The sequence below is a fragment of the Rhinopithecus bieti genome, unplaced genomic scaffold (genome assembly GCF_001698545.2).
Source record: "Rhinopithecus bieti isolate Rb0 unplaced genomic scaffold, ASM169854v2 scaffold_8309, whole genome shotgun sequence".
Taxonomy (NCBI): domain Eukaryota; kingdom Metazoa; phylum Chordata; class Mammalia; order Primates; family Cercopithecidae; genus Rhinopithecus; species Rhinopithecus bieti.
Window position 1 is genome coordinate 627065 of NW_016805935.1, and position 11476 is coordinate 638540.

An 11476-nucleotide genomic window follows, 5' to 3' on the forward strand; every position below is an offset into this window, starting at 1 on the left:
CCCCCCACCACCACCACCACCACCACCGAGATAGAGTCAAGCTCTGTCACCCGGGCTGGAGTGCAGAAGCATGATCACAGCTCACTACAGTTTCAACTTCCCCGGCTCAGGTGATCCTTCCACCTCAGCCTCCCAAGTAGCTGGGACCACAGGAGTGCATTATCACATCCAGCTAATTTTTGTATTTTGATAGAGATGGGGTTCCACCACGTTGCCCAGGCTGGTCTCAAACTCCTGAGCTCAAGCAATCCACCTTCCTCGGCCTCCCAAAGTACTAGGATTACAGGCATAGCCACCTTGCCTAGCCATAATTTTTATTATTAATCTCATCGTACAAGTGAGAAAACTGAAACCCAGAGAGCTTAAGTGACTTCCTCGAGGTCATAGTTACTTACTGCGATAGTTACAGTTTGAATTCAATTCTGATTCCAAATAAGTTGCGCTTAAATAAGATAACAGGTGTGGGGAAAAGTATGTGAATGTATAGTGTTGCTATGTGTACTGTCTTTACGAGTAGCTAATTATTTTAGCACAAAAATGTGCAAAAAAAGGAGACTTTATGGAGAGTTCAGGAGAAAAAGAATTTTGTGGTGGCCATCACTTTCATTCAATTTGTGACTGCTCTGATGGCACATTAGATGAAGTTACTGTTGATCCTGAATTACGTGAATAAGAAAAACAATTGAACTGCTTATTAAAAAGGTAAACATGTCTCGTAATGCCTATATCTTCTCCACTATACATACTCGGAAAATAACACTTGGTTGTTTGAGAAAGGCCTATATTTACGTAAGTTCTAAACTATTGCAAAGCACACTACATACTATTGTCAGAGGGCCAGATGACACTCCTGTTACATGTTTGTGTTACATGTTTATGGGCTTTTTTTGTTTTTGTTTGTTTGTTTTTAGATATGGTCTTGCTCTGTTGCCCAGGCTGCAGTGAAGTGATCACTGTTCACTGCAGTCTCAATACCCTGGGCTCAAGTGATCCTCTTGCCTCAGCATCCTGAGTAGCTGGGACTAGAGGTGTGTCACCATGCCCAGCTAATTTTTAATTTTTTCGTAGAGATGGGATCTTGCTTTGTAGCCCAAACTGGTTTCAAGCTCCTGGGCTCAAGCGAGCCTCCTGTCTTGGCTTCCCAAAGCACTGGGACTATAGGTATGAGCCACTGTGCCTCACCCATGTAAAGTAAAAGTGAGAGCCTAACTCCCATGCCAGTCCACAAAAACCCATTTTGTTGTCAATGCTCTCATCATATAGCACTAATAGTAAGATTTGGGGCACCCTAGACCATGATTTATAAATGCATTCTAAACAGAAGTTTTATGGACAAACCTCTTCTCCCCACATGCACATACCCCACCCTTAAAGTCACCCCTAGGTTGGTGACTTCATGGGTGTTCTGAATACATACCAAGAAACGTTCCAAGTGAAGATGTGAATTCAGACTTATTTGGTCATTTATGAGTAGAGCAACTGAGGACAGATCTTAGACCATTTTCCTTAAGAACAATGACGTTTTAATGATTTTAGGATTAGTAGAGCCAATTCAAAAGATTTTTCTCTTTGGAATTATTAATGGCATCGTCTCTGATTATAAAGCTGGACATGTGTCCTTTTCAGACAGCAGTCATGATAAAGGTGTGGAATATGCAACACAGGGAGGTATGTGAGCAAGGTAGTATTGCTGGTCATCGTGTGGATTACCTGACTTCAAGAATTAGGTGCGCATCTGTGAGATGATGTGGGAGTGTATCAGACCTGTGATAACAAGTCATCTTAGTAACTGCTATCTTTCCTTGGTAGATTATCAGGCTTGGGACTGGTGTGGGGCTGGACGCACAACATAAAAAGAACTGTATAAAGCAGCACTTCCCAGGAATGTCATAAGATAGGAGCAGAGTTTCCTTGAGGAAGACGCGAAGCTTGCTGTTCTTGATTATCAGGCACACACGTGCTGAGAGAATAGTTTCAGTGACTTGTAAGGCAGATGCAAAATTCATCTTCCAGACTGTGTTTTTTTGTTTTTTGTTTTTTGTTTTTTTTTGAGACAGAGTCTGGCTCTGTTGCTCAGGTTGCAGTACAATGGTGTGATCTCTGCTCACTGCAACCTCTGCCTCCCAGGTTCAAGCTATTCTCCTGCCTCAGCCTCTGCAGCAGCTGGGATTACAGGCACCCACCATCATGCCCAGCTAATTTTTGTATTTTTAGTAGAGATGAAGTTTCACCATGTTGGCCAGACTGGTCTCGAACTCCTGACTTCAAGTGATCCACCTGCCTCGGCCTCCCAAAGTACTGGGATTACAGGCATAAGCCACCGCACCCAGCCAGACTGTGTTCTTTAAAGCAAGCTGGTTAAAAGGCTTGAGATATGTCATGCTGAACTCCAGGTTATTGAAGAAATCTGAGAATTCTGAGACAGGTAGGAAAAAATAACCCCAGCAGAAAGTAAAAGCTTCCAAGGTGATGAAGAAGGGTTGGAATGACTCGCAGAGGTTGAAACAAAAGAACGTGCCCAGGAGTAAAGGGAGAAGGAAAAGAAAATAGGCTCTTCCAGAATATCCCCCATGGCCTGCCTGGTGAGTCCATAAAAGCAAACACAGACACTTTGGCTCCTGTGTCAGCAGTTCCCACATCACCCTCCATCTATTCCAATTTTGCCCAATTCCCAATCCTTCGATTGTCTCCTGCTTTTGACCTTGTTCTACCCTCTGGACTTGCCGTCTGGAGTTGGCTTTCTCAATCTCTTTCCTTGGCATTTTGTAAAGACCTTGGTTCATACTCATAAATCTCCCCTCTAGCAAATCTAGCTCTGGACCCCAAGACCCAGATCATCACGATTTTGCTAGTGCCTTATGCAGACCTTCCCTGGCCCACAACTAAGTGGGGTGCAGACCCCACCTAAAGTGAATTATGAACCTTCTAAGGAAGAAGCATTAACCTGTGCACCTCAGAAAAATGAGGAAGAACTACTGATGATAGCAAATCTAACAATCCTTACACGTGCCATATTAAAAAGAAATATATACTGGTGTTAGTGTTCCACTATAGAGATATGCTATGGTGGTGTATCATGGCTAGTCAGGAGGTGAACTGTTTTCTTGGAGAATGTGTAGCAAATATGATAGGGCAGCCAGAGACTCACCACAACTACTGTATTGAGTAACCATGGTGACTGCTGTGCCCACGGCCACTTCTAAGAAAAACTGCCCCATCATGAGCCAGCCGTCAGCAGCCAGGTTTTCTATTACATGATCCCCTCGGACCATAGCTACTTGGATAGGGGTGCACACCTAACAGAAGGACAGTCAATCAACCAATGATACTCTACCCGATGTGTTAATTAGACCAGGAAACTGGTTATGAATTGGCTTGGGATAAACATATTTTCCTTACAAGGAGCACAGAGATCCAATTATATTCTGGTCCTTGATTTTTTTTTTTTTAGATGGAGTTTCGCTCTTGTTGCCCAGGCTGGAGTACAATGGCGTGATCTCGGCTTACCGCAACCTCCGCCTCCCAAGTTCAAGTGATTCTCCTGCCTTAGCCTCCGAGTAGCTGGGATTAGAGTTATGTGCCACCACGCCCAGCTAATTTTGTATTTTTAGTAGAGACAAAGTTTCTCCATGTTGATCGGGCTGGTCTCGAACTCCTGACCTCAGGTGATCCCTCCACCTCGGCCTCCCAAAATGCCGGTATTAGTCATGAGCCGCCACGTCTGGCCATCCTTGATATTTTGAATTGAGAAATATGGAGCATGTTATGCTGATGGCAGCCTGGGGAATGACAGAAATACACTCAGTTACAGGGGTGCAGAGAGTCCCTGTGGACAAGCCACATCATGAATAAGAAGCTATGAGGCAGAGGGAAGACAAAACTCACAGGAATCCAGGTAAGAATGGGAGGAAAAAATGCATCCAAAGAAGCAGTGGCTTGGAGCCATGCTACCTCCAGGGCACCAGCATGATGATCCCTACTGCAAGATCTGTGGAGCTGCCCTGACTCCACTTTGCCTCTCTGCAAGGCCCAGCTGCCCTATGGTTTCTGTTCTTGGAGGCCTAACAACTCTCTCCTATCCCATGCGAATTCTTATACTAAATGCTCCACTGCTTCAGCGCACCTGCACAAATCTCTGTTTTTTTTGCAACAGAAAGTTTGGCCGGGCACGGTGGCTCACGCCTGTAATCTCAGCACTTTGGGAGGCTGAGGCGGGTGGATCATCTGAGGTCAGGAGTTCGAGACCAGCCTGGCCTACATGGTGAAACCCCGTCTCTACTAAAAATAAAAAAAATTAACGTGGTAGCAGGCACCTGTAATCCCAGCTACTCGGGAGGCTGAGGCAGGAGAATCGCTTGAACCTGGGAGGTGAAGGTTGCAGTGAGCCAAGATGGAGCCACTGTACACCAGCCTGGGTGACAGAGTGAGACTTCATCTTAAAACAAAAAAGAGTTGTAATATTTTGATGATTGATTTGGAGAAAATTGGTCTTAAATGTACGGATTTTGATGCCATGAGTAGGAAACTAATTCTGTGGAGAGGAACACTCTCCCATTAACTCATCAATCCCTAATACCGGTAGGGTATGAGACCAAAGAACAAGTAGAGGCTTACATACCACAGGTCTAAATATTTAAGACCGATAAATCAATCAAGCTTAAATAAAATACATTTGATCTTCCTATCTTGACAAAGGTAAATGTAAATATTAAAAATATACCTTTTTTTTTTGGCCAAGATCAGTGGCACGTGCCTGTAATCCCAGCAATTTGGGAGGCCGAGGCAGGAGGATTGCTTGAGCGCAGGAGTTCCAGACCAGCCTGGGCATCATGGTGAAATCCCATCTCTATTTAAATATTTATAAAAGATTATATATAGATAGATATTTTTTAAGAGGCAAGGTGTCACTCTGTCGCCCAGGCTGGAGTGCATGGTGTGATCACAGCTCACTGCAGCCTCGACTCCTGGGCTCAAGCAATCCTCCCTCCTCAGCCTCCGAGTAGCTAGGGCTATAAGTACATACCACCACACTCGGCAAATTTTTAATTATTTTTTTATAGAGTCTCACTATGTTTCCCAGGCTGGTCTCAAACTCCTGGGCTCAAGTGGTCCTCCACCCTTGGCCTCCCAAAATGCTGGGATTACAGGCATGAGCCACCATGCCCACCCTAAAAATATACCTTCATTATGATCTGGAAGGCCAGGTTTCATTTTAGAATACTTGCATGGAGTTTTTGCTCAATTTCGGATGCCACATTTTAAGAAAGATCATGACAACCTGGAGCATGTTTAAAAGATACGAAGAAGAATCAAAAGCAAAAGCATCAGATTTTGGGTTTTTTTGTTTTGTTTTGGTTAGCTTCTAGCCATCTAGAATGTAAAGTCCAAGAAAGATGTTTGTGTTGTTCCTAAGTGTATCACTAGTGTCTAGAGCAGTGTTCGACACATCGTAGGCATTCAAAAATATTTGTTGAATTACCATGTTTTTCCCAAGGAATTTTTCTAGACTATGTATTTCTTTCATTGATAAAAGGGAAGTGGTATAGGTAGCTGGGTAGCTTGGAGAAGCTAGTCTAGAATTAAAGTGGTTTGTGGTGGGTTTGCGGAGTGATTCAACAAGTTACAAAGGATTATGGTGACTTTGTGGTAGTCTGGGTTGGAATTGCATGAAAAGCTTCATGTTCTCAACCACCACGTTTTCCATTTTCACCTAAGTACACGGGACTTTGCGGTGTTGAGGTTGTCTGATCTTCATGAGTCACATCCTTTGTCAAACGATGAAGAGGAGAGAAAACACAGCTCTGCAAGCTCTCCAATATCAAGTGATAGCAGTGATGCCAACTCCATCTGGAGGGAAGATAATGAACACTAAAAGTGTTCCTGGATCACTCACCTGATGGTGCGCTTGGAGTGTTGTCAAACTCATCTTTGGGTTAAATCTGCTTAATAATGGGTACAAAAAGAAGCTTCTGCCTTTCCCGGGAGCCATCCATACAGCATGGACAGCCCAGCCACAGACATGTGTTGACTAATAGGCTGCAAATTATAATATACAGTATACCCATTATGGTAGTTAAAAAGCAGCTCATATTTTTTTCTGCAAAAGTGATGATATTATTTATAGGAGCTTAATTTCCTGACAAAGGACTTTGGTCAAAGCAATCATTGGCTTCACTAACAATGTCACAAAAGTACCTACACTGAAAATTTGAAATCACTTATAAAATGATCAGATAAAATTGTGTGTCAAGCCATAGAGTATTAGGACTGAAAAGAAACTTAGACATATTTTTATTATGATGCCCTCAAATGACAACTGAGACCTACATATGCAAAAAGACTAGTCTAGGTCACACAGGTAGTTAAGAGCAGAACCAGGACTAGAAAATGGACCTTTCCATATTCCACATTAACCTCTCTAGTGGGAAAAGATCTAAAAGTCAGAGGCTGGGGATAAACACACATACACACACACACATACACACACGCACACATACACACACATACACACACACACACATGCTGGTGCTTGATATTTTACTTGCCTCCCACATCCCAACTAGTTCCCCCTACTGCCCTTCCCAGCCTCTTATACCATCTTTCTATTCTCTATCTTCATAAGTTCAATTTAAAAAATTTTTAGCTCCCACAGGTACATGAGAATATGCAATGTTTGACTTTTGTTGTGCCTGACTTATTTCACTTGACATAGTGATCTCCAGTTCCATCCACGTTGTTGCAAATGACAGGATCTCGTTCTTTTTTATGGCTGAATGGTACTCCACTGTGTATATGTGCCACATTTTCTTTATCCATTCATCTGTAGACAGACACTTAGGTTCCTTCCAAATGTTATCTATTATGTATAGTGCTGCAATAAACATGAGAGTGCAGATATCTCTTTGAAATACTGATTTCCGTTTTGGGGTGTATATACCTAGGAGTAGGATTGCTGGATTGTATGGTAGCTCTTTTTTTAGTTTTCTTATTTATTTTTATTTTGTGAGACGGAGTCTTGCTCTGTCACCCAGGCTGGAGTGCAGTGGCATGATCTCAGCTTATTGCAAGCTCTGCCTCCTGAGTTCAAGCAATTCTTCTGCCTCAGTCTCCCTAGTAGCTGGGACTTCAGGCATGCACCACCATGCCTGGCTAATTTTTGTATTTTTAGTAGAGACGGGGTTTCACCATATTGGTCAGGCTAGTCTCGAACTCCTGACCTCGTGATCCGCCCACCTCAGCCTCCCAAAGTGCTGGGATTACAGGCGTGAGCCACTGCGCCCAGGCCCTATTTTTAGTTTTCTAAGGAACCTCCAAACTGTTCTCCATAGCAGTTGCACAATTTACCTTCCCACCAACACTGCATGAGGGTTCCTTTTTCTCTACATCCTCTCCAGCCATTTTAACTGGGGCGAGATGATCTCTCATTGTAGTTTTGATTTGTGTTTTTCTGATGAGCAATGATATTGAGAAAATTTTCATGTACCTGTTTGCCATTTGTGTATCTTCTTTTGAGAAATCAGATCTTCTGCCCATTTTCAGATCTTTTGCCCATTTTTAGATCAGATTATTAGATTGTTTTTCCTATGGAGTTGCTTGATTTCCTTATATATTCTGGTTGTTAATCCTTTGTCAGCTGAGTAGTTTGCAAATATTTTCTTTCATTCTGTGTGCTGTCTCTTCACTTCATTGATTGTTTCCTTTGCTGGGCAAAAGCTTTCTAACTTGATGTGATCCCATTTGTCCATTTCTGCTTTGGTTGCTGGTGCCTGTGGGGTATTACTCAAGAAGTCTTTGCCCAGTCCAACATCCTGGAGAGTTTTCTCAATGTTTTCTTATAGCAGCTTCCTAGTTTGAAGTCTTAGATTTAAGTCTTTAATCCATTCTGATTTGATGTTTGTATATGGTGAGAGATAGGGGTCTAGTTTCATTTTTCTGCATATGGATATCCAGTTTTCCTGGCATCATTTATTGAAGACACTGTTCTTTCCCCAGTGTATGTTCTTGGAATCTTTGTTGGAAATGAGTTCACTGTAGGTGCCTGCATTTATTTCTGGGTTCTCTATTTCGTTCCACTGGTTTATGTATCTGTTTTTATGCCAGTGCCATGCTGTTTTGGTTACTGTAGTATAAATTGAAGTCAGGTAATGTGATTCCTCCAGTTTTGTTCTTTTCGGCTAGGATACCTTTGGCTATTCTGAGGCTTTCGTGGTTCCATATATACATTTTAGTGTTTTTTTTTCAGATGGCATCCAGGTTTGTATGTATGCGGGCCCAAGAGAACACTGTAGTATTTCCAAGTTAACCAATTAGACCATAATCATGAGGCCAGACTTTTTACTCATTGCATAAATAGGGCCTAATCAGTCCAATATCCTAAGAATCAGTTCCCACAGGGGCCAGATACCTTCATTCGTGGCCATCAAATGTATTCCAGCAGTGCCTGTCCTTGTTATAGAAAGAGGCCTTTGGTTACAAGGAGTGTGGTTAAAGAACTTAAACATAATTAACATTTTCATAATACTCATACATTGTTTCACAAAGCTGTTAATTTATTTCATCCTAACATTTCTTGAAGTAGACAGGGTGGGTTTTACTAAGCTGACTTTACAGGAGAAGAAGCTGAGATCCACAGGGATGGAGTGACTTGCCCAAGGTTACCCAACCAATGCCTGGCGCTTTAGGTTGGAGGAGGGCAGCTATTTTTAAAAATCTCTCCCAAGTACATCTATTTTACAGCCAGGGTTGGGTAGCACTGCTCTAGAGAATAAACAAATATCCCAACCATCCCTTCGAGGGATTTATAGTTATCATTCATATCAAGCCCTAGGTAATGTTCTTTGGGAAGAAATATTGTCACCCCTCTCGTTTCAGAACCTCAGCTCATAACGTAGGCTGGATCCTGTCAATTTCGGAGTGTCACAGGATCCACACAATGGTCCCTACTTAGAGGTACTGTGGAGAGACACCTATTTACATGACAAGAGCAAGGGTCTCAGGGGAAGACTTGGCAATGGGGGTCAGCTTCTGCTATTTCCCTTAAACCAAATGTCTTTGTTTTTTTTTGTTTGTTTTGTTTTGTTTTGTTTTTAAATGAAATGTTCTTATTTTCAGAAATCCATGAATGTAGTTCTTTGGCTGTCTGGCACAGTGCTCTGCAGCTCTCTGATCTAATGCCAGAGTGTTGTGTCGGGCTTAACCCATAAGGTGGGGAGGAACTGTAAGAGCCATGTGCCCACCGGGCATGAAGGCTCACACCTGTAATCCCAGCACTTTGGGAGGCCAAGGCAGGCAGATTGCTTGAGCTCGGGAGTTTGAGACCAACCTGGCCAACATGGTGAAACCTCATCTCTACTAAAAATACAAAAATTAGTGGGGCGTGGTGGCAGGCACCTGTAATCCCAGCTACTCTAGAGGCTGAGGCAGGAGAATCGCTTGAACCTGGGCGACAGAAGTTGCAGTGAGCCGAGATCACACCACTGTACTCCAGCCTGGGCGACAGAGCGAGACTCCGTCTCCAAAAAATAAAATCCATGTGCCAAATGGCAGAAGCCTAGCCTGTAAGAGGACACTCTTTCCAAACACTGAGACCCCAGAGTTTTCTTCTATTTTTCTCTCTTATGTGCCTTCGACTTGGGAGTCATTTCTTTGGAATTTTCCCCGAATTATCCCCTGAAGAGAAGCAACACCTGCTCTTTGTGGAATTGGAAAATGCAGATAAGCATATAGACATTTAATCACTTTTAATTAGACAAAACTGTTACCATTTTTGAATTGAGTTGACTCTCATCACTATGAAATTTGTATTCCTGAAAATCATTTCACATACACAAATTTTGTGAAGCAGTGCATGTATCACATAAACTGCAAATTTTCTGCCAAAAAGTAAATTTTAGTGGCATTTAATTGAAATTCAATTTTGGAAATTCCAAAACATGGGATACAGAACTCTTAGAGAGAGAGAGAGACAGAGAGAGATTGATTTACCAAATATTCCATTTACCTTCCACAGTTCCTAGCTCCTTGCAGGTTAATTGCAAGGGGCGATGTGATCAGCTCTTGCCGTGAACCCAATTTTTGTGAAGTGATGAGAACAAAGAAGAAAGTGATGAACATACAAATAAAATTCGAGGTTAAGCAGAAGTCTCAAGCGTCATAATGAAAGTGTCATAATCTACGCAGGGAAAAATCTGTATATAAGTTTTTTACAAAAAAAAATTTTAAGAACTCTTTTTAAGCTCCCAATCTTTTTTTTTTTTTTTTTTTTTTTGAGATGGAGTTTTGCTCTTGTTGCCCAGGCTGGAGTGCAATGGTGCGATCTCGGCTCACTGCAACCTCTGCCTCCTGGGTTCAATCTATTCTCCTGCCTCAGCCTCCAGAGTAGCTGAGATTACAGACATATGCCACCACGCCCCACTCATTTTTGTATTTTCAGTAGAGACGAGGTTTCACCGTGTTGGCTGGTCTCGAACTCCCGACCTCAGGTGATCCGTCCGCCTCGGCCTCCCAAAGTGCTGGGATTACAGGTGTGGGCCACTACGCTCGGCCAAGAAAAATTACTTTCTTTATCCCTTTTAATGCTTTTTGTCTTGAATTTAACTTTGATATTAATATAACTGCTTTCCGTCTTTTCAATATCAAAGTTTGCATGATAACCGGGAAAATTCAATTTAGTGTATGTACTCAGGATATTTTTTTCACCAGTCATGGGGGTCATTTGTTATTGCTGCTGGACAAAGGGTGGAGAGCTCTATAAATATGTGAACTCAAACATTAGCAGCAGAGCTGTGAGCTGCATGGGACCCAGTGTGACTTGTGCAGTAGGATCAAAGCAGCCTCCTGCTCCAATTTCTTCCCATCAGCCATTTATGCCCTCTACCCAGCTTGCTTTCTGATGAGCAAGGTGTTCCAAAATAAACCTCAGCAGAACGACTTTTCTTCCTAGATATACAACTGTGTGTAGTCTATTTCTGTTTTCAAACCACTGAATGATATACCTGGAGTGATTGTGAAATTGATGATACAGGAGGCCAATTCCATCACATTTTGGAGTGAATTTCCTCAAGGCCAGACCAGTTCTCCCTGGTAGACACTAAAATATAAATTGTAAAATTATCACTTCCTCTATTCTAATGAATACGTAAATGCTTTACATGTACTCGTTAAACTTGCTAGAACTATCTGCACAACTAAAACAGATGAGGATATCCAAATGCATTTCTTTAATTATCTATGTTTATCAATTTACATTTTTTGAAGGGGAGGGTAATATCTTCGTCAGGTTTTGGCATTAAGGTTATATGCTGGTTTTACAAAATGAGTTAGGAAGTGCTCCCTCCTTTATTTTCCGAAAGATTTTGTGTATCATTAATATAACTTCTTAAACATTTGATAGAATTCACTAGTGAAATGTTGTGGCCAAGACTTTTCTTGGTTAAAAGGTTTCTAATTTTTTTTTTTTTTTTTTTTTTTTTTTTTT